Source organism: Henckelia pumila, chromosome 2, assembly GCF_033568475.1.
Source record: "Henckelia pumila isolate YLH828 chromosome 2, ASM3356847v2, whole genome shotgun sequence".
NCBI lineage: Eukaryota > Viridiplantae > Streptophyta > Magnoliopsida > Lamiales > Gesneriaceae > Henckelia > Henckelia pumila.
The window spans coordinates 187,253,013-187,278,612 of record NC_133121.1 but is presented as its reverse complement, the minus strand read 5'-3'; the positions used below and the strand labels follow the sequence as shown (position 1 = coordinate 187,278,612).

The 25,600-nt window shown below is 35.3% G+C and overlaps 1 long non-coding RNA gene across 1 annotated transcript; it reads left to right on the top strand.

The window, feature by feature from the left end:
- The first annotated feature begins 3,818 nt into the window (after nucleotides 1–3,818).
- On the top strand, nucleotides 3,819–13,722 carry LOC140883411 (uncharacterized). The gene is made up of 3 exons (XR_012150387.1): nucleotides 3,819–3,955; nucleotides 4,750–5,185; nucleotides 12,067–13,722. It is a non-coding gene; the product is annotated as an uncharacterized lncRNA (long non-coding RNA).
- The last annotated feature ends 11,878 nt before the right edge of the window (nucleotides 13,723–25,600 follow it).

Below are 25,600 nucleotides of genomic sequence, written 5' to 3'. Positions count from 1 at the left end.
TTGTAACCAAGAAAGAAATCCAGAATTAATCCACGAAATACAAATCGATGAATATAAAGCAAATCTCGCAAGGCGATGAGATGCTTTGTTGGCTTGTCTTCTCATATGAAAAATTCCACAATACCCATTCTCCTCCATTGAGGCTTTGTGATAGCCCAATTGAGATTGAATTGGGCTTAGTGGAGCAGCAAATCCAAGAGTGGGCCTCAACAGGCATTGAATTAGACACAGCTCACAAACTCAAAGCAACAAAACCCACAAGAAGAAGAAAAGCAAGCAGAAGCCCAAGAAGAAGTCGCACCAGAAGCATCCAGAAAGAGAAACAAGCCTAGCTGGATGAAAGATTACGTAATATGAGGAAGAACACGTTTTGCATCATGGGAAGTTAGAAATTTGTTATATTGTTATTTGTTTGTTAATTACTGCCAATTTGGAGTAGGAGGTATAAAAATGAGGAAGGAAAGCCTTCGTAAGGCATCAAAAGAAATTATTCAATACAAAGAATTTGAGAGTTTTGCATAGACTTGAAGTGTGCGTATTTTGTCTATCATTTGGTGATCTCGTTGAGAGATAAAAACAAGCTGCGGGAAACTGAAAAACATGAGAAACGAAGATATTGTTGAAGTTATGTGACAACTGGAAACAAATTTCAAGTCACACTCGGAGATGCAGCTAGCGAGCTACACCAAAATCCTTGAGCAATACATGACTCCGATGGATCTTCGCGTTGGGTAACTTGACCAGAAAATACAAGAGGTGTCAACGGAGAGCGAGATGACAGCCAAGTCATTCGATTCCGAAGGGGAGGGCAGCCGGAAAAGAGACAAGACAGTGGATAAAATAGGCGAAAATCTAACACGATTTGGCTGTGAGGATGTGCACACCTGGGTTTATAAACTGGAGAAGTATTTCACTCTCCATCATGTGCCACCAATGGTTCGAATTCAGGTGGTAGCCTTCCATATGTATGGCGAAGCTGCTTTATGGTACCAATGGATGGATCGTAATGGCGCTCTCGACAGCTGGGATCACTTCGTGGCAGAGATTAATAAGCGCTTTGGCTCCTCCACCTGTAAGGACCTGCTGGGAAAGATAACAAAACTTCTGCAAACTGGTCGGGTGTTGATAATTGCATTTTGTGTGCATTATTTGGTGTCATTCTTATGTCTATTTTGCATGCATTCATATTGTCTTGTGTGTGTTTTTATGTGTTTTATTTATGATTGATTGCGTTGCATTTCACTCCCCAAGTTGGTTTTTGTAGGAAAATGGCGCGCTAAAGAAAAATCTGACAGAAAATCTCACGCTGGAGCGGAGCTTCCTCCGGCTCGAGCGCGAGTCAAATTCCAATAGGTGGAAAAAAATGGCGCGCTGGAGCGGGACTTCCTCCCACTTGAGCGCTCGCTAAATTCCAGTATAAGGCATAATTTGTCGCGCTCGAGCGGGACATTCTACCGCTCGAGCGTGAATTCGTGAAAAAAAATTATTCGGAAGTTTCCTTGTGTTGGAAGGAAATAATTATTTACGAGATTCTGGCCATATAAATAGAAGATTTAACTTAATTTGAAGGTTCCCAGAGGCGGTTTCTTCTCAAGATTTGGGGTGAAGAATTTTCTTTTTCTTTTTATTTGTTCTTAATTTTATGGTTGAAAACTTTGTTTGTGAATTATGTTTATTTGTGAGTAGTCGTTTTTATTCGATTGAGGCCGCAAGATTGGGCCGAACAGATTATTGTTAAACAGTGGATGTTTGTTTGGGATTTCCAGACTTTTAATAAAATTATCAATTGTTTGATTTATATTTTGTTCTTGTGAATAATCTGGTCAATTATTTGCTTGCATGTTAATTGATTCTAAGTCGAAAGATTAGGAATTAATTTTGATCACCCCAACGATTGACACAAGGTTAAATCGACTAGAAATAGTATCCGATTTTATTATGTGGATTTAGGTGAAAACTAAATTTTCATAGTTTTTAATGCATTTAAGTTTGATTAGAATTAATTAGAAATAAATAATCCGTCTGACTTGAATAGGTTTAACAAATTCTAGAAATAGACCGTTAAACAAATTTGGAAAATTCGTCGTAATTTAAGATTAAATCTGGATCCTAGATTTACCACATGTTTGCATTATTTGTTCGATACCTGCGTGTGTCTTGATCGAGTTTTTCTTAATTGAATTTATTACCCAAAGTCTTGTTGTTTTCTTATTTTGATTTAATTTATTTTACTAGTAATTTATTTTTTAATTTCAGTTTTAATTGAATTAATCAAATCATCTTATTTTGCTTAGTCTAGATTAAGTACAAATAATCATATTTTATTAATCAATAAATCAGTCTCTGTGGGATCGATACTTGGACTCTCTGTCCACTTACTATTACTTGACCTAGTACGCTTGCTAGAACTTATTTAATACCGAATCGGTCGGTCAAGTTTTTGGCGCCGCAACTGATATTGATATCAGAATTTTTATTTTACTTGAGACTATACTTTTATTTTACGCTTTTAGTTATTGAATTCTAATTCTTCCTCTTGTCTTTGATTTTCAGGTACTTCCTGCTCATGTATTCATAGCACCCGACCTTCCAAAGATCTTGTGTCACTTGACTTGGAGATCGAGCGCACACTCAGCAGAATTCGGAGAGCTAAGAGAAATACCAATCTAGAGTTTGAATCAGAATCCGAAAAAGAGATGGCCGATAATCGCACAGTTTTGGACCTCATTTTCCCACCTGTTGAAGGTTATGGATCTAGCATCGTTCGTCCTATTGTGGAGGCGAACAACTTTGAGCTGAAGCCTGCTATTATTCAGATGATCCAACTTCAAGCATGGTTTGGAGGCACTGCTGTGGAGGATCCTTACGCTCATCTAGAGTGATTCCCGTCGATCTGCGACACGTTCAAATTCAATGGGGTAACACCTGATGCAGTGATCTGCGGTTATTCTCATTTTCTCTACAGGGAGATGCAACTGAGTGGCTGGATGATCTACATGCTGGTTTTATCACCACCTGGACTGAGCTTGTTCAAATTTTTTTGAACAAGTACTTCCCACCTACGAAATGGCAAAACTATTCTCCGATTTTATCTCGTTTAATCCGAAAGATGGGAATCTTAGCATGCAGCTTGGACCTGATTTAAAAAGATGTTGAGGATGTGTCCTCAACATAATCTCACACAAAGCCAGCAGACCCAGATGTTCTATAAGCTGATCAATCCGTGCGATCTATGTTAAATGATGCAGCTAATGGAAGTCTATTTAGGAAGACGCCAGCAGACGCATGGGAGACCATTGGCAATATGGCAAAGAGTAATGTGGGATGGCCGAATTTTAAGAAGGAGAAGAAAGCTGAAGTTCTGGAGGTCGACGCATTGACATCTTTGAATGTGAAGATAGATGCTCTTACACATCATATGTCACTCATGCAGGCAGCACCAGTGAATCCAGTACAAGCGAACATGCCAGAGGAGCAGCAGTTATTTGAGATTGATGTAGCGAATTTTGCAGGAAATTAAGGGAGGAAGCTGTAAAACCCCTACAACAATACATACAATCCTGGATGGAAAAATCATCCCATTTTTTTTTGGAAACCTGCAATGAATTCTGCTAACCCTTCCAAACCAGCAGAGAAGAAGCCAAGTTTTGAGGAGATCATGATGAAGTATGTTGCTGGTACTGAGACTCGGCTACAGAATCAGGAAGCTACATTGCAGAAATTCGAGACGCAGATGAGCCAGATAGCAACCCAACTGTCAACTAGGCCAACATGAGCGTTGCTTAGTAATACTAATAAGAACCCACGAGACATGAATGCTATCATGGTAGTTACAAGGTCGCAATCTGAGGAGAGGAAAATAGTGTCGAAGGTGAGGAGGCATTGCATCCTAGCACTGTCAAGAAAAAGGAGGACACGCCCAATTCTACAGAGTCTTTGCCTACAGGTAAAACAGGTAAGTTTTATAACTCAGATGTTAATGAGAATGTTGATTTGAGTAAGCTCCATTTTCCCCAAGGAGCAAAGCAACTGCAATTGGACAATCAATTGCAAAATTCTTGGAAATTTTCAAAAAGCTTCATATTAATATTCCATTTGCAGATGTTTTGGCTCAAATGCCTAGTTATGCCAAAATTTTGAATTATTTTTTGTCTAATAAGAGAAAGTTGGTTGATTTTGAAACGGTTAAGTTTCCGGAGGAATGCTCTGCTATTTTATAAAATAAACTTCCTCCAAAACTGAAGGACCCATGTAGTTTTTCAATTCCTTGTACTATAGGAAATTATTTCTTTAATAAGGCTCTATGTGATCTTGATACTAGTATTAATCTGATGCCTTATTCTTGTTTTCAAAAGCTTGGGATTTGTGAAGTTAAACCAACCACAATTTCCCTACAACTCACTGATAAATCTATCAAGTATCCTAGGGGAGTTGTAGAATATGTGTTGGTAAAAGTTGATAAGTTTATTTTTCCAGTTGATTTTGTTATGCTTGATATGGAAGAAGATCGTGAGATACCTCTTATTTTAGGTAGACCAATTTTAGCAACTAGAAAAGCTCTAATTGATGTGCATAAAGTTGAACTGATTTTGCATATGAATGATGAGAGTGTGATTTTTAATGTATTTCATAGCATTATATATCCTGTGGACAATTTTGATTGCTTTAGAATTGATGTTACTGATGAGTTGGTTGAGTGAACTTTTCAAGAACAGTTGTCTATAGACCCACTTGTAATCTGTCTGACAGGAACAGCATATGAGGAGAGCAAGTGCGAATAAGTTGAAGAGTTTGCAAGATGTTTAGATGGAATTAAGCCTCTTGCGAGATCCATTAATTCCAGAATAGGGGAGTTGGGACATATCCCAAAGCCATTGAAACCATCCATTGAAGAACCCCCTACTCTTGAACTCAAAACTCTTTCTTCTAATTTGAAGTATTTATTTTTGTTTAAAAATGATAAATTTCCAATAATTTGTTATTCTTCCTTGACAGGAAGTGAGGAAGAAAAATTGTTGTGAGTGATCAGGGAGCATATTCGAGCAATAGGACGGAGCATTGCCGACATAAAGGGAATCAGCCCATCCATGTCATGCACAAGATCTTGATGGAAGCGAAGCACAAGACTTCAACTCAGCCGCAGAGACGCCTCAATCCTGCTATGCAAGAGGTGGTGAAAAAAGAGGTGATCAAACTTTTTTATGTAGGTATAATCTATCCTATTTCTGACAGTAAGTGGATAAGTCCAATACAGATAGTACCTAAAAAGAGAGGAATAACTGTGGTAGAAAATGATAATAATGAATTAATCCCTACACGGACTGTTATGGAATGGCATGTGTGCATTGATTATAGAAAACTGAACGATCTCACCCGTAAAGATCACTTTCCCCTCCCCTTTATTGATCAGATGGTTGAGAAGTTGGCTGGGCATTCTTTTTATTATTTTTTAGATGGCTATTTGGGTTATATTCAAATTCTCATAGCGCCAGAGGACCAACATAAAACCACTTTTACATGTTGTAGACACTTAAATTTATTGACCTAAAATTATGGAAAGTACGAAATAATATTAAATATCAATAAAAAAAAATAGTTGACTATTTATAGGAAAATTAAATTTCTATAAAAAAAATAAATAGCTAATTAATTGATATTTTAATATATTTTGTGATCAAATCAAGATTTTAAATCAAGATTTCATTTTGCACAAATTGGAAGATAATACTAATATTTTTAGTATTTGAAATCAAATCCTGAATCAAATGGGAGAAAATACTAATATTTTTAGTATTTAAAATCTAATCTTGTGATTAATGGAAGATAATCACCAAATAATCTCGAGGAGTCAATCAAATTGCGACACCTCATCAAATCAAAAATTGTATGAATCTGCATCCTTCAGCTATAAATAGGGGGCAGATGAGCAAGAAAAAAACACAACATAAAAGACTGAAGCAAAGGAGTAGAAGAATTCAAGATTTTTCTCTCAAGTCAAATTCAAGAAATTCAAAGAAATCAAGAGAAGTTCAAAGTGTTTTTCTTCAAGTCCATCAAATTCAAGAATATCAAGACGTGATTCAATGGATTAATTGCGTTCTTCTTCAAATATATTTAAATTCATTCAAATTCAAGAAGATCTTGTTCTTCATCAAATTCAAGAAGTTCGTGTTCTTCATCAAATAAATCAAATTCAAAAAGATTGTGTTCTTCATCAAATTCAAGATAACAAATTTCAAGACGCGATTCAAGGAGTTCATCGCGTTCTTCCCAAATTTTTAAAGTTTAATTTGATATCAATGTATTAATCCATCGAATTAACTTTATCAAATCAAATCTCAAGACATCAAATCGTCTTCCAAGAAGATTAAATACTCAAGAAATTGTCATTGAAAAGGAAAATCAAGGGATTATTTAGAGATCGCATCCACAAATCTTTATTTAATTTCTCAAATTCACTTTGTATCAATTTTTTCAATTTTTGAATTTCAAGAAATAAAAATTTTTGCGCTACAAATTTTGGCACGCCCAGTGGGACCATCTCTACCCTTCATCTTTTCTTCACCAAAATTTTTAAGCCATCATGCCCACCAATGAAAAGATCTCTAACATGAATATTTCATTTCTACTACGAAGTCAACTGGAAGTCTTGGAGTCATCACAAGAAGCATGTCTAAAAAATTACAAGAATCTTTTGAGCAAACCCATTTTCTTAAGAACCATCAGAACTCTCACATAAAAAGCGTGGGGGTGACAAATGCCACAACTTTAGAAGATAAAATAGAAAATTTGACGTAGGCCATTGAGGGACTCGCAAAACATGTTCAAGAACAAGACTCCCTGTAATGACCCTTACCCGGATCACATACTAAACAGAACTTAGGCATGCAATTAACTTAATTAAACAGATATCAGAATAAACTGCGGAAACATTACAAATACTACAATCCTAAGGCAAGGAATCTGTAAAAATCCAATTAGATTATACAACCAAATCGAAAAGTTGTATCAATCTGATAACAACAGAAATAAAAACCTAAGCGAAGCTCCAACTAACCAACCGCTGCCTAGCCCCTCCTGGAACCACCCGCCTCGTCCAATCGCAAACCTGCCCCATGGAATAGGGTGTCCAGAAACACAAAGTACGAGACGTGAGCATAAAATGCTCAGTACGAGAGTATGAGTATACATGCATGCAAAGTGAACTCCCTATAACTCGAGGTCAAAGATCAGATAACAGAGACAGACCGGGCCCTGGTATGTAGCACGCTGTGCCATCGCTGCAGGAGGTGGCTCCCATACCAATATACCAGTGGATATGCCGGACCCAAATCGATGGAAGTTCATCCAGTAACAGGATAGGGTACAACCCTACTAATATACATCTCGAAGGAGATAGCTCAATATGCAGATGAATGCAGCATAAATCAATGACATATAAATCATGCAGTCACATAATACATGCATACTCAGTCAGGATATCTCGAACAGTACTATCGTACCTAACACCGAAGTCTGAACTAAGCTGGAAGAAGACAACCCCTAGCTGCCTTAGGTCCAAGTCCCGACCCGACCTGGTCTCAAGACTGACTCGACCTGACCTCTCCCTTCAAGCCCGACCTGAACTGCTCCTGGTCAAGCCCGACCTGAACTGCTCCTGGTCAATCCCCGAGCTACTCCTTCCCGAACTCTCGAGCTAGTCTTTCCCGAGCTCCCGAGCTACTCTTTGATCCGAGTAGAACTAAGAAGTGAGATAAAATGGTGTATAAATAACCGAACTCTCAACTCCTATTTATAGAGGATGAGCTGGGACAGGTGTCAATCGAGTGCATGACACCTAACAGGACACTAATCGTGTTTTAGCTCCAGCCACGTGTCCATTCCCGACCTGAATACCATGTGTTCTTCCCATGACCGAACACTACCCTGGCCTTGCACATCACTTTCTTGAGCACCCTAAGCCCCAACCCGAGCCAAGCACAAATACATTCCCGAGCCCTAGCTCCAAGCCCGAGCTCTAGATCAATGCCCGAGCTCTTGCTCAATGCCCGAGCTATTGTTGAACAACCATGACCGACCCGAGCTACTCATGTCATATGTTCTTGATCTTAACTTGTGCTCTTGTTAATAAAATATAATTAACCAATTAATCTTGTAAATTGGAACTGGGCTACTACACTCCCAAATTATGAAGTTGATGGACAAGATAAACCATACTGATACAAGTTACATGGACAACGAATATGAAACTAATGATAGAACTGAGCCATCATTGAAGAAAAAAGAAAAGGAACATAATACAGATTTACATTTTTCATCTAATGGTTCAGTTCCTGTTGACTCGTTAAAAGAGTTCATCATGGGTACTATCAAAGAAAAGCTCGATGGATGCTCCAAGCCATCTCTCACCTATGCCAAGTCATATTCACAAAGGATTGATAACTTAAGAATGTCAAATGGCTATCAACCTCCAAAGTTTCAAAAATTTGATGGCAAAGGAAATCCAAAGCAACATCTGGCTCATTTCATTGAAACGTGTAACAATGCTGGGACATACGAAGATTACCTAGTCAAGCAATTTGTTTGTTCACTAAAAGGGAACGCATTTGATTGGTACACTTATCTAGAGCCATGTTCAATTGATAGTTGGAAACAACTAGACCAAGAATTTCTCAATCGCTTCTACAGTACTTGACGAGTAGTTAGCATGATTGAGCTAACAAACTCACGACAATGGAAAGAAGAGACGGTCATTGACTTTATCAATCGATGGAGAAATTTGAGTCTTAACTGCAAAGATCGATCGTCTGAATCTTCTGCAATTGAGATGTGCATCCAAGGTATGCATTGGGGACTTCGATATATCCTTCAAGGAATCCAACCAAAGACATTTGAAGAATTAGCTACTCGAACCCATGACATGGAGTTTAGCATAACTACAAATGGAGTGGAAGGGCCTCCAACTCAAGAATATCATAGACCAAGAGAAAAAAAAATTTCCAAGAAAGGGGATGAGTATTTCACAAATACTCCTGACCCGCAAGAGTATAAACTGTGAACGGTATCCACCAAAGGTATTATATGTGGTTAAACTGTTATGTACTCCACCAAGGTATTATATGTGGTTAAACAGTTATGTCCCCACCAATAGTGAAGTATTTTTCCCACTTATGGTATTTTATGTGGTTAAAATATTAAATCCCCACATAGTCTAAGGTGGTTAAGAAATAGATACTCCTAGCCCGCATGAGTATAAACTGTGCATGGCACCCCCCATCTCAAACAATCAAAATTTTGAACTACGTTATGACATGATCCCTATATTGGGTACGTAGGCAACTTAGATATATTCTTAGTACAGCCATGAACTTGTTGTTTTCTTTTCACATGAAATATTAATATGCCTTATATTTTCAGTGAAATTTAAATACAATCAAAAAATCACAAAAAAAAAATGCAAGTCTTTTAGGCAACTTCAAGATGGTTCGTCGACGTTTTCAAATTCTTGATAACGTCATCATCGAAAGGAGAAATATTTTCAATCATAGTGTATTTTTTCTCAATCTTATGAAGTGGTTGAGAACTAGAAAACATTCTTCATTGTCTCTTCGAGAAAGATGAGATTTTGTTTTCTTCACTTCTTCAAATCACTAAGCCCTTCAAATTATGCGCTTCCACCATCTTGAGTTGATTGGACTTGAGCCACTTTTAGAAATCTCTCGAAGTATGTGATGTGCAGTCGCAAGATTGAGAAAAAAAATTCAAATATCTACTTCATCAATGCTGGTGAGTTCTTTGACACTTTGAACAACTTCATCATATAGAAGTATAGCGATGGAGAGGCCCAACAAAAATGCAAATCACACAAATATGCATATGGTTCACAATGTAAAAGTCAATAGTTTATTGTTGAGTGGACACCATTTCTCGTAAAATGCCTTCATAATGTTGGAATCTCAATGGAATGTGAATAATGAAGCGTAATAAGGTCGTATATTTGCACCGCTTGAAGCCTATGACCACCACGGCAAAGAATGCCTTCAGTCCACTTCCAATATCATTTGATGTAATAAAATTAGTCAATTAATTGAAGTGTACTGTCTCGTCTTGACTTTTTTTCAATGATCCGTCGCTTCGATGATGTAATAGAATATTCTTTTGTGATTGTGTATGATGAATCCCAAACTTTGGAAGTCTTTTGGAAGAAATCTCGATGGATCAGCAAAAAGTATAAAGTGAGTTTGTCAACCATGGTCATGACTTCGCATAATGATTGGCTACGAGTTCATCAACAAACAAGATAGTGTTCATTTTTTTAGGTTGACTCTCATCATCAAGAATCATCAGACGTTGGATGCCTGAAGAAGGAAATATGGATGAAAGAAAATTCAGAGAGAATTAAATTTTAGATTGAAAATTGGTGCAACCTCAAATATCAAATTTCAAAAACTAAATTATCGTAACTCATTCACTCAAAAAAATCATTTGTGAATAAGTCTCGAGGGGGCATTTGTAGACACTTAAATTTATTGACCATAAAATTATGGAAAATACAAAATAATATTAAATATCAAAAAAAATAATTGACTATTTATAGAAAAATTAAATTTCTTCAAAAAAATAAATAGATAATTAATTGATATTTTAATATATTTTGTGATCAACTCAAGATTTTAAATCAATATTGCATTTTGCACAAATTGGAAGAGAATACTAATATTTTTAGTATTTTTAAATCAAATCTTGAATCAAATGGAAGAAAATACTAATATTTTTAGTATTTAAAATCAAATCTTGTGATTAATGGAAGATAATCACCAAATAATCTCAAGGAGTCAATCAAATTACGATACCTCATCAAATCAAAAATGGTATGAATCTGCATCCTTCAGCTATAAATAGGGAACAGATGTCCAAGAAAAAAACACAACATACAAGACTGGAGCAAAGAAGTAGAAAAATTCAAGATTTTTCTCTCAAGTCAAACTCAAGAAATTCAAAGAAATCAAAAGAATTTCAAAGTGTTGTTCTTCAAGTCCATCAAATTCAAGAAGATCAAGGTGTGATTCAAGGGATTAATTGCGTTCTTCTTCAAATATATTTAAATTCATTCAAATTCAAGATCATCGTGTTCTTCATCAAATTCAAGAAGTTCGTGTTCTTCATCAAATAAATCAAATTCAAGAAGATCGTGTTCTTCATCAAATTAAAGAAGTTCGTGTTCTTCATCAAATAAATCAAATTCAAGAAGATTGTGTTCTTCATCAAATTCAAGATAACAAATTTCAAGGCGCGATTCAAGGAGTTCATTGCGTTCTTCCCAAATTTTTAAAGTTTAATTCGATATCAAAGTATTAACTCATCAAATTAACTTTATCAAATCAAATCTCAAGACATCAAATCGTCTTCCAAGAAGATCAAATACTAAAAAAATTCAAATCCATCAAGAAATTGTCATTGAAGAGAAAAATCAAGGGATTATTTAGAGATCTCATCCACAAATCTTTATTTAATTTCTCAAATTCACTTTGTATCAATTTTCTATTTCTGAATTTCAAGAAATAAAGAATTTTGCGCTATACATGTCCGTATGGTACTTCTGCATATAAACAAATGTCATTTGGTTTATGTAATGCTTCAGCTACCTTTCAACGATGCATGTTAGCTATTTTCCATGAAATGGTAGAAAATTTCATTGAAGTATTCATGGATGATTTTTCTGTGGTTGGATCATCTTTTGATGATTGCTTATGTAATTTGGAAAAAGTTTTGAAAAGGTGTGAAGAGTGTAACCTTGTGTTAAATTAGAAGAATTGTGATTTTATGGCGAGAGAGAGAATTGTTTTAGGGCACAAGGTGTCTGAGAGAGGCGTGGAGGTGGATCGTGCTAAAATTGAAATGATTGAAAAACTCCCACTCCCCACAAATTTGAAAGGAATAAGAAGTTTTTTAGGGCATGCTGGTTTTTATAGGCAGTTTATCAAAGATTTTTCTTCTATTGCTAAGCCCCTAACTAATTTGTTGATGAAAGAGATGAATTTTAATTTTTCTGGTAAATGTTTGCAGGAATTTCAGATACTGAAGCAGAAGATGACCAGTGCACCAGTAATTGTGGCCACGGATTGGAGTTTGTCGTTTGAATTGATGTTTGATGCCAGTGACACGACGTTGGGATCTGTCCTCGGATAAAAGAGAGATAAAGTGTTACATGTGATTTACTATGCCAGTGTCACATTGTCAGCTGCCCAGTTGAACTATGCCACCACTGAAAAAGAGTTACTTGTAGTCGTGTTTACGGTGGACAAGTTCAGATCGTATTTGGTGGGAAACAAAGTCATTGTCCATACTGACCATTCGGCGTTGAAGCATTTGATGAACAAGAAGGATACTAAGCCGAGGTTGATTCGTTGGGTACTATTGCTACAGTAATTTGATATGGAAATTGTTGACAGGAAAGGGTCTGAGAATCAAGTTGCAGATCATCTATCTCGTCTGGAAAATCAGGGGATTGAGAAGCAGGTAATACATGACAATTTCCCGGATGAGCAACTGTTTGAGGTAACAAATTTACTTTGGTATGTAGACATTGTCAATTATCTTTCAATTAAGTTTCTTCCCCGCACATGAATTATCAACATAAAAAGAAATTTTTCTCTGACTTGAAATATTTTTTTTGTTGGAAGATCCTTTGCTTTTTAAGATTTTTGCAGATGGTATTATTCGTAGATGCATTCCAGCGGAAGAGGTAAGTTCTATACTCACACATTGTCAAACAGGACCGACTGGAGGACATTTTGGAGCGGGTAGAACTGCTGCTAAAAATCTCCAATCGGGGTTTTATTGGCCTTCACTGTTTAAGGATACTTATAACTTTGTTCTTGCATGTGATGAGTGCCAGCGAGTTGGGAATATTTCTAGGAGACACGGGAAGCCTTTGAATAAAATTCTTGGGTGTGAAGTTTTCGATGTGTGGGACATTGATTTTATGGGACCATTTCCTATGTTTGAGGGGCATAAATACATATTGGTAGCAGTGGATTACGTGTCTAAGTGGGTAGAGGCATTTTCTTGTAGAACTAATGACTCTAGGGTGGTTGTGAAACTTTTAAAAAAATTTGTGTTTTTAAGATATGGTACTCCTAGGTCCATTATTAGTGACAGAGGAACCCACTTTTGTAATCTATAATTTGACACATTATTGAGTAAGTACGGGGTCACACATAAGGTGGCAACACCTTATCACCCTCAAACCAGTGAACAGGTTGAAGTGTCGAACAGGGAATTGAAAAGAATATTGGAAAAAATCGTGAATTTCAATAGAAAAGAGTGATCCAATAAATTAGATGATGCTTTATGGGCCTATCGCAGTGCATTTAAAACACCTATAGACACATCTCCTTTTAGGTTGTTATATGACAAAGCATGTCATCTTCCTATTGAACTTGAACATAAAGCTTTATGGGCTACTAAATTTCTTAATTTTGATGTTAATGCTACAGGTGCAGAGCGGATGCTGCAGTTGAATGAGCTAGATGAGCTCATATTGGATGCGTATGAGAGTGCGAGGAATTTGAGCCATACATCATCAATAAAACTCGGTACATTCGTTCTAAAATTAGTTTTAAGAGAGCTTTTGAGTTTGATTGTCATCTTGATGTTCTACTTGTGCTAGCGTGTTTGAATTAAAAATGTCTAGACATTTCCCTTACAATTTTAAATGTGCTTAATGGCTAAAGAGACGCTTAAATGCTTTATGAATATTTTAGTTGACATGTCAATCTTGATTTTGTGTTGATTGCTAGTTCGAGCTAATTTGGTCCAATCTTGATCATGAATCTTGTTAATTGTCAACTTGATTTATTTGTGTTAGTTATATATCTCGCCTTATTTGTTGTTTAATCAAGTTGAGACTGATTTGCTTGTGCATTGTATTCATATTTTTAAAATCATGAAATGGCATTTAGCAAGGGGAGCAAGAATGGAAAATCGAGTTGAGCACACTAGATTTATCCCTTTATTTTTTTACAAAATTCATTTATTCAAACTTTGAGGGGGAGCTAAAATGTGTTCTTAGATTTTTTATTTCAAACCTTATTTATTTTCACAAAAAGAGACAGAAATATGTTAGATAATAGAGCAATGCTACAGGTACAACAAAGATTGTACAACCATTTTTAAAACCATCTTTAAAATGACCAAAATACCATAGAAAACTAAAAGAATTACAACCCACTTTTCTAGAACACGCTTATTTCAAGTGATTTTTTTTCCTTTTTACTGCATTATAATATTTTTACTTCAAATTACAACCAAAATAAAATTAGAACCGATTTTTTTCAAATGTATTTTTTTTAAGTTCAGCATAACTCGCACTATGAACAAATCAAAACTAGTCATCAAAATTAACTTTTCTCTCAAAAAACTCAATGCAAAAAACTTTGTTTGATAAAACAAAAATGCATATGTTTCAACCACCCAAAAATTAAACAAAAAGCGTACAAAATGTAAAAAATACCATATATTTCATCCTCCAAAAAATTGATCAACAAATATCAACTAATAAAATATAAATAAAAAGTTCCAATAGCTTGTTCTTCAAAACCTTCCAAAATCTCCACAATATCTACGGAAAAAATTTGTTCATGCTCTCAATACTGCTATAATTTGTTAAACCAATGGTTGTATCATTCTCTGATTGGACAAAAAATGTAGGTGTGGTAAATGTTATATGATTCAATCCAAAACTTGAAACATAACCGACTCCATATTTGAATGCTTGCGTAGCAGGGGTAAAATTATTAATATCCTATTTGTTGACGACATCTGTACCCGTGTCTTTCATCAACTTACTATGTATCTAATCAAATAATACCTTCGTTTTCTTTTTCCTAGTTTACAAGGGTCTTTTTTTTCGATCCTTCAGAGGGGCTCCCTTTCTCTTGATACACTTCGGGTCCAGAGTTTGAGAGGCAAAGTTTGTTTCAACTTCTCTAACACTTGCAGATCTCGCTGGATTATGTTTTTGAACTAAATCTTCACAGTTGCAATCACCTAATATCGTTCTCAAAGTGAACTCAGCCTTCTTTTTAGCAATCCAGCTATTCACCTCGTGGAATTTTGCCTCATCATCAGCAACCAAACCAGCTAGTCCTGAAAATTCTTGATGCAATTCATCATATTTTTCTTGTCCAGGAGTAGTAATCCAACCATCGTAATTGACTTAAACCCATGTGTACAAGCGATTCGCATCACGCTTCCATCTCTTAAGGTACCGTTTGGTTTGAGTGATATGATAAGTAATCCATAGATAAGTAATATAATATAAATTAAAAATAAATAAGAAAAAATAGTTAATACATTATTTGATTTGATGGATAGATTATAATTTATTTGATTTAATTGATGTAAAATTATTAGTTAATAAATAGATAAATAATATAACGAAAATAAGGCAAAATTGATTGGGATAAGTTATACATACATCAAACCAAACAATGCTTAAGGATATAATTTTTTGGTACTGATCTCACATCATTACATAACAAAACCGACAAAGCATGTCTGCAAAGTATTCCTCTAAACTTAAATGAATGGCAACTGCAGACTATCTCACATTTTCCTATTTCAAATTGGACATCCAATATTCTCTGTTTCATTATTTTTCCTTTGTACTCGACATCCTCGTGCACCTTAAATTGAGTTCTCTTAGGCTCTTCCTCCCCACATATCACCTTACAGTACATCAGACGGGTGATCTCTTGTTGGAATTCTCTGAACTTGTCCATAGTATATGAGGCTTGAAATTAATTTTCTATATCATATGCACTCACACAAGGAATCATATGGGAATATGCACGAAAATATGCTTGAAACTCTTTCATAACTTTGCTACGCAAAACCCGCTCATATTGTTCAACAAATTGTTTCAAACTGGTTTTAGAATGCACGTACCCATCGAAGAAAGAATTCATGCTCTCAATACGCTGTGTTGAAGACATTCTAGCCAAGAAATTTGTGTTGAAAAATCACGAACTCATCGTGATCTTTCTTTAAAAAGCCCGAACAACCAATCATTTTCGTGCAAAGAGTACTTTTCCACCATTGCATCCTAAGACTGAACAAATTTCTCAAGATTTAATGATTCATATATATAATTGTGTATATCCTTAAAAATAAAATCTTTTTCTTTGTGATACCCAAACTTTTCAGGCAACTTTCTAAGTATATGCCATAAACACCGTCTGTGTTTTATGTTAGGAAATACAATCTCTATAGCATTTTGCATGACCCTGTCCTGATCTGTGAGAATTCCTTTGGGAGGCTGATTCTCCATGCAATCAAGACATGTCTTAAATAACCATACAAAAGTTTCAGTATACTCACCCGCAATCAAACCACATCCAAGAAGAGTCGATTGTCCATGATGATTAACACCAACAAAAGGATCAAATGGCATATCATACTTGTTTGTTAGGCAAGTTGTGTCGAATGTGACAGCATCACTGAATTCCTAGTACGCGCTAGTCTGCATCTTTTATCAGCCCATAACACATTTTTAAGACATCCATCCTCATCATAATCAATAGAGAAGTAAAAACCAGAACTCTTATTAGTCTTTTTTGCAAAGTACGCAAGAATAGCAATTGCATCTCCTTTACCCAACCTTAGTCTCATAACTTTATCAATGTAGTTCCGAAAATCCTTTTCAATGAAAGTCAAATTTTTGTATCCCCCAGCTTCAACAACAACTGATTTGTAACTTTTATGAAGTGGAATTCCAGCGATATCATTAAGTTCTAACTTATTTTTAACATATCCAGGTAGTTGTCGATTATATCGATACATCCTAGCTTTGCACCCTGTTATTCGCCAAACATCGAAAGCATCTGTTGTTGCAGTCAACCTAGCTTTGCACCCTGTTTGACTTGTGGCACTAGGCCTAAGAGAAGCAGTTGTACCTCTTGATTGATTGCCTTCTCGGCCACAAGTGAATGTCACATTTTGAATAACCTAATTTGTTCCTTTTCTAGAAGTCCTATTTATGATTGAAAAACCCATGCGATACGCATAACTTTTGTATGTTTTGTATATTTCATCAACACTCATAAAATTCATCCCAACTTCAGGATCGATGTCACTATCTTCTTTGGACACTCCATCATTCATTGTAGCATAGTCCTTAAATCTTATTTCATTTTTTGTTGTATGTTCATATTCATCGACTACATTATATGATTTTGACACTTATACATTGTTGTCTTGACTTTGGCTTTCTAAGAAAAAAACAAAAACGAATTCAGGCATACCAGAAATCACAGTTTCATCCGGGAAGAAAAAAAAGAACATGAATTCTTTCTAATGTTCTTATAAAGTTTCATCAATTACCCATACAAAATTATATACAAACTCTCTACGAATAATTACTTTCATTTTCAAAAATGCATAATCTCTAATCAAACACACTAGCCATTCGTAGAAATTAGAATTTAAGAACAAACAAAAAAACTTCTAGATGCAAAAAGTAACTCTGTTTCACTTTTTTTTACCTTATGAACCAAACAAAATCGCAACAAAAATATACAAATCGAACATAAATATTCCAGAGAACAATTTCAATTGAGCAAATCATACCTAGGTGCAAATCATACCTAGGTTAATCATTTTTGGGGCAATATTTAAAGAGAAACTAGGTCACGAACTAGACGTCGCATGAATGTCGTGTTGTCGTCGGAATGGTGAGTGGTGTTCAGAATGGTGAAGATGATGAGTTGAAATACGATTGATCTCCCGTAAGAAAAATAGGGTAAATGTTTGCGTTGTTTGGCGCTAGAGTGGGAGTGAAATGAAAAATTAAAGGAAAATTATACTTTAATCAAAATCTCACTAAATATCATGATATATTCGCACGATATATTGGTTGTAAATATCATCGTTATGTTTGTACATCTAGCACTTTCCTAGATTAAAATATGATTTTCACTCTTTGCATTTCTTGAATTTTAATTGTGCATATTTTCATCTAAGTTTTGTAATCATCAAAAGGGGAGAGATTGTTGGGTTGTGAAATACAAGCAATCTTAATTTTGATGATAACAAAACTTGTTATTGTGTTTTTAACATATTTACTTAAGTGTGTAGTTTATACATCACATTTTGGAAGTGATAAGCTGCTCAAAAAAGCAAAGAACCAACTCAAATAGATGCAAGTCATATTTCAGATCAGTACGACTAATTTGGATGTTATTTAGGTCAAACTGCTGTCTAAAAACTCTACTGGAACTGAACCGGATGAGAAGAAAACAGAAGCAGTAAAGCTTGAATAGTTCTTGTATTTGGGTCATATCTTGAAGCTCGGTTATCCAAATGGAACGATTCAGTATGAGTTACAATATAAAACAATGATCTACAAATCATATTCAGAAGGCAAAGTCTAAATCGGAGCCTAAGAGCTGATATACCGCACTCAATAATCTAGTTCTGCACTGAAATTCTGCAGAGCATAATTTCTGACACACCTGAGTATTTTGGGCATATCTCTCTCGTACAAACTTGAAATTGAGTGATTCTTGATTCTGTGGATAGACAAGATGAAGGTCTACAATTTCATGTTATACTTTGCCAAAAGTTAATGAATCAAGAGATAAAAGCAAGAGAATGTGCTACTGAAAACAACGCTACTAAAATCTAAAGTGTTCCAAAGCAGTAGACTCTGAAATACAGCAGAGTTCAAACCAGTAGCTGCTAAAAACCAGTAGCTGATGTAACCAGTTTCCGATGAAACTAGTAAACGACCAGTAGCTACTGTACCAGTTGATCCCAAAATCAGCAGAAGATCAAGAAAGTGCCAAAAGCGTGAATATGACCGTTTAAATGACAAAAATAGTACAAGAATTTTATTAACGGTCATATTCTTGTGTCTAACGTATACATCTCTTTTAGAGGCTATAGATAAAACATCACTCTGAAAATCAAAAAGAAGAAGGGCGTATAAACATATTCATCTGCTAGTTGAGAGCTTGCCTATGATGTGAAGAACACAACATAATTATTGAGCCTTCAAAGTTAAGTTCTTCACACTCCAACTCATTCACACACATATGAGAGATGATTTGTAAAGATTAGTTGAGTGAGAGTCTTAGCACAAAGACATTAAAGATTGTGTTTGTAGTCTTGGCATAAGAGACGTTAAACATTATGCGGATTGTGAGGTTGGGGCTTACAATTGAGTGGCTAGGAGTTCTTGTTTAGGCAGTGGGTAAGTCCTAAACCAGATTGGGTTTGTACAAATGAGTTGTATAAATCAAAGTCTTCTAGTGGATTCTTCCGAGGAGGAAGAAGTAGGAGATTGAGATCTGAACATCCATAAACAAATTCGTGTCTCTTTAATTTATTTTATTTACTTATTGTTGTTGTTTTTGGATGATTAGTTAAAGCATTTTATATGTTCTTTAAAGTACCAAAATGTTGCATACAAAGTGTTTGATAAAATGCTTCAACCAAAATATTTTTACTATCTAACCTTGCAATCATTTCAAACGATTTCCAAAATTTTGAATCGGTTTTTAGAGAATTATGTTGAGTATCTTCCACTTGATTTTGTAACCAAACTCGATATAATTTCTTGGGGCTCGGTTCATATTCGAACATTTGAAGTACGATCTATTGTAGCTCAAAATTTTTAAAAGTGCGTATTAACCCCCCCCCCCCCCCCCCCCTCTCACACGTTTTTGAACTCTTTGTTGTGCTCTGAGAAAAATAATGCAGTGCTTAATTAACATGGAGTACTTGAGAGTAGGTCAAGTTCCCAAGATTTTGTTTTATGGTGAATTAATAAACTCACTCTATTAGGTGGTGAGGTATGTCGGGATTCTATTTGAAACGACCCAACTTACTACTGAATTTTTTTTAATACTTATTCATTTTTTTTAAATCCTTGCATGCAAGATCCGTAACATAAAAACTTAAATAATATACTCTCATAAATCCATGCATACACAAAACTCATGAATACACAAAATATTTCAAAACCAATAAACTCTGAAAGCGAAAATATTAATACATGTGCGGAAATAACTGTTTTAAATCTCAAAAACCACTGAACATAAACTGAGCATCAGTCATGGGTGAGCTAGCTGCCAGGAAGCTCATACGTCCTCACCACCAATCGGGGCTACATGCTCAACAACAAACTCTTGTCCACCTGTACCATTTAAGTCTAGTGAGTCTAGAGGCTCAACACGTTCTATTCAATAATAACAACATGAAACCACATGCAAGCACACTTCATATCTTGAGCTTTATCATTATACATAATATCATATGGCATGTCATAAATCTGAAACTTTCATATAGGTTTTATCAATGTCGTGTGATTGTAACATGTTTGATTGATCAATCAAGGAACCAACATACATGGCAGTGACATCTCCACCTCTTATGTCACTTCACCAGGCTCAACTTGAATCCATAGGCGCATAATCATAATCATGTGAAAATGCAATCGGGCCCCAGTATCCTGACTCACAGTCCCGTAGCATATGAAAAGGGCTCCGGGCATAGGCATCTCATCCCCAATCCTGTGGATTGTCACACGCTCACTTCAACTTTTTTAAAATATTTTTGCATGCCCATAATCATTCATAACATTTTTCTTTCATGATGTATCTTAAAACAATCATAATTTCATAATTTCATAAAACTTTTCCCTTACTTTACATTAAAAATCCTTGCATGATGCTTGAACTTAAAAAATCATCATTATTTTTTTAATTTCATAAAAATTTTCTTGTAAATATATATTTAATTTATTTTCATAAAAATCATATTTATATATAATAAAATACATGCATGAATTAAATATATATTTATGGACCACTTATTTTCTCCAAGGACGTGAATAACTTTGCATGAACATGAAGATTTTCATTCTAAAACCACATACATATGCAACATCATATCTTTCATGCATAAATCAGTGTAATATGACTTAAATGACGAGCAAGAAAGGATTAAAAACGTGCCTTCGCGTTTCTAACACACGAAAACTTAACCAGTTTCATAGATCGTGATCCAGGAATCTTATAACTTTCTAATTCTGGAAAGCTCAAATCTCTAAACTTTTGATTTCTACGTCTAAATATCCTCAACTGGCTTCCGATCTGTGAAAAATCACATAATGGTCAAAAGTCAACCTTAGTCAAACTTTGACCGATAAATTGCAAACTTTATTGCGTTATCACCGCTTCACGATTATGAATCTCGACTTGAAATTTGGATATTTGGATATTTGGATCTATCACATCGAGACGATAAAAAATGGTTCACATGTCGACGGTCGTGGGAAAATCGAGGAAGACGGCGGCGGTGGCGGTGGCGGTGGCGGTGGCGGCGCGCTGGCGATGAGCAAAACTACTCCAAAATTCACGAAATTTGGCAAGCTTGTAGATCTCGACGAGATGATCTCAACCATCTAAGCCACGACCGGAACGGAACTTCGACGCATAGTAGATCGGAGAAAAATCGTGCGATTCCGGTGAAATATCTTTGCTCCGATTTGGTTCGATTTCTACACCCAAAATGCTAAAATAAGCTCGGAAAATGATCTACACACCTCATAGAATCGTTTAACAGCTTTTAAACCAACAAAATCGAGCTAAAAACAAGAAATCTCACCGAGGAAGATGATGAATAGTGAACTTGTGACTGAAAATCAACGATTCCCGGTGATCCAACCGTTGAAATTTTGATTTCTTGGTACCGATGGAATAGTCTTCATCTTAGCTGCAAAATGATTGTTCGGATTTCCGATCGGAGCTCCGGTGAATGGCCGACGAAGGCAAAAACATGAATTGCTACAATAATGCCGAGAATTTCGGGAAAATTTGGGAGAAATTCTTTGATCTGTGTTTTATTTTAGGTGTTTTAGTGTGTGTTTGCTATTTATAGAAACTCGATAATTTCTTGGCCCAGACTAATTTATTTGATATTCAATTGATAAAATTAGTCTCCAATCTGATATTTTTTTGTTACACACACCCAACATCTATTAACACCATTTTCTGAAATTTTTTACTTTGACGAGTCAATTAGACTCATAATTTTTCAAATTAATTATTAAGTCAATTTTGGACTATGACCAGTCAACCAAGACTTTGACTAGTCAACTCGGTCAATACACTTCTAAATTAAATTATCTGCATAAATAATTATTTTTATATAAATATCTCAATAATTATTTCAAAATTCCAATATTCCAGATATCCAGAAATAGTCAAACTCATTGACTTATTGATACATGTATTTTGTAAATACACTCTATAACTCATTTGACAATAATTATTATTTCATCAACTCAATAATTATCTTAATTGTCAATTAATTCGGTAGCTAATTTTTGGGGCGTTACAACTATCTCCCCCTTAAATGGAATTTCGTCCTCAAAATTGAAGTACATACTGAAAAACTCTGGATAACGCATCCGTATATCGGCCTCGGCCTCCTAGGTAGTCTCTTCTTCCGAATGATTCAGCCACCGGACCTTGACCATGGGAAGAACTCTCGTCCTAATCCTTCGCTCCTAACGTGCTAAAATTTGCACTAGTCGCTCCTCGAGCGACAAGTCTGACTTTAACAGCAGAGGCTCATAATCTAATCCATGAGATGGATTGGAGATATACTTCCGCAACATTGATACGTGGAATACATTGCGCACTACCGCAAGAGTTGACGCTCATTGGCTTTTGTTGCGCACTCTGATCCTTATCGACACATATGTTACCAATGATCTAACTAACTCTTACTGTAGAATAAAGTCACAGTTCTTATTTTTTCTCAAGAGATTGTATTTTAAGAACTTTACATCATTAATCATAGTCAAAACTCTCTGAGAATCTCAACTCTGACCCATACCCAACAATCAATTTTTCAGACCTTAAGCTCACCAAAGACAGTAGCTTAAATACCCAATACAACAACTTAGAATTCAGATGGCATTTACGTCTATCATACAACTTTTAACATCTCTCCCTTTATTAACTTTCCGATTTCTCAAATTTGTCTGCAAAACAGATGCAAACTCTTATAGTAAGTCATTCTCAAATAGATCAACATTCATCCGATGTCTCTTAAATCAAATTCGACAATCATCAGACGTAAACATCTGTTTGCGATGGAACTCGCCTCTGCACCAGTTTCAATAATTCATGTATTTTTTTCATTGTTCAATCCAAATAGATATCACCAAACACTTGGAGCTCATGAAGAAATACTACAGATTCACCTCAGAACTAAAAATCACAATACCGATATGTCGATCATAATAGTTCGGTTATCTGATCAAATCAATCTGAACAAATGTCCATCTATCTCATTCTTTTTGTTTTCAAGTGTTGGTAATTAAAATAATTATGAATTCATATTCTGCTAAAATTATCTACTTGTCTCTACCAACATTGAAACTTCAATTCAGAATTCAAAGTTCTGTTCTAGGTCAAAATAATGGAGTTCCACTAAAATACTTCGAGAGAATTGAAATGACTCAACTAATTAATTATATCAATTGATTCCGAAAATATGATATGTTCTTGAAACTCCTCTGATTCTCTTGTGTAATTTAATTTGGATCAAAACATATCTTTTCAAGTCGGCTGCAAATTTGTTTTAGGATTTAATTCAGATCACCAAAATTCTCAATATCTTCAGACGCATGATTCCTACTCCAATGGTAGCTAACGGTCAAAGAAAACAGTAACAAAACGGCTGGTTTTCTTATCCTTGCGCCCTATAAATATGATCACTCAAACACATTTTAATCACACTCAACTTATTCTTTCTCTCACAAGTTATTTCTCCAAGATCTCGAAGAAGAAGATGGCATTTTCAAGATTATTCTTTGTAACTATCTTGATTATCCTACTCACGAGCCTTATATTTACTGGTAAATATCCACCACACATTTTTTTTTCTATTCTTAAATATGCTTGTACTCATTGTTCTTCCATTGTTTTGTATTGTCATAATGATAGAAATTAAATAAACCCAATCAAATTCTCAATTTTTATCATGCAATTCAAAGTTATAGATCCGAATATGAATTCAGTGTATTCGAGAGTTTACTCTAATCCTACTCATGCTACATCCCCAAGTTTCTCGGTCTGCTGCTCGAGTAGTCTAGTAATACCGGCTAAGTTATGTTTATAATGTGTTCAAAATGTAACTTGACCACTTTTCCTCTCTGTCTCGCAACTGATGGTATACAAATCTCAAATCGATCTTGTAAAACACCGAAACTCCCTACAACTAATCAAATTAATCATCGGTTCTCGTCACTGGATACTTTTTCTTCACTGTGACTCGATTGAGCTCTCGATAATCGATATATAATATCATGTTGAAATCCTTCTTCTTCACAAAGGTGAGAAACTAGGGCGAATGAATCTCTTCTCTAACATCTCCTGAATTTGTTCCTTCAGCTCTATCATTTCAATAAGAGCAAGACGATACGATGCCTTATAGATAGACACAGTACCTGGTAGTAGCTCAATACTGAACTCGACCTCCCTGTCTGGTGAAATTCCAGCTATATCATTCGGAAAGATAAAGGGAAAGTCGCGTACAACTTATGCATTCTAAATAGAACGAGTAAATAAACCCCTATGTAACTACTTCCTCGCACATACACGAGAGATGACGTGCGGAATACTGTTGCTCAGGGTTGCATATAAGATAATTGGGTCTCCGCACTTAGGATTCGGTGATATTGTCCTCTTCTGAAGGTCAATCAAAGCTCTTTTGACTGTTAATCAGTCTATACCAAGAATAAGATCAAATCTTGTCACTCCTTGCAGAAAGGTATCCCTCTAGTGTTAGGGGCGACTGCCTCCTGCTGCTGCTGACTCAAAGGAATTTGTCCATTAGATTATGCAGCAATTGCTTCTTCACTGGCTGCTGCGAATACTGTACTCTAAATTCGATTGATCAACACTAATAATGGAGTCTCTTAAAAATCTAATCTATTAAATACATGTGCACACATCTAGTTCCCAAAATTTTCATTTAAACATAGTAATTAAAACATCAAATCCTGTAATAATATTAACTTAGCAAAACTTAGCCATACAAACTCAAAAATAATCACCACAAATCGCCTATATTCCTTGAAAAAACGAAATCCCAAAAATCATAACATATACATGTAAACCCTAGTTCTCAAATAATTTCTCATAAATCTCAAATTCACGAGTTAAATAATTACATTTATAATATACTCTAAGTGCAAATCCCGCAATCAATTTAACCAATAATTCACCCATGAAATCAATAAATTACTTTAAAATACAAATGTCAAACTTAAATCCAAAAGATAATAGATTATCAAACTTAGTTCCCAAAAATATAACGTTTTGGTCATCCTCGCGTGTAACACATATCGGAGGTATATTGTGATTTCCATAAATCCCTCACATAACCGCAATGCATAACTAAGTATCTTAACTTAAAATTCTTATAACATAAATCATGTGTCCCATATGTTGAACATAACATAAAGCATTTTAATCTTACATACTAGCAAGCATGCGAGTCACCCTCCAATGACCATGCT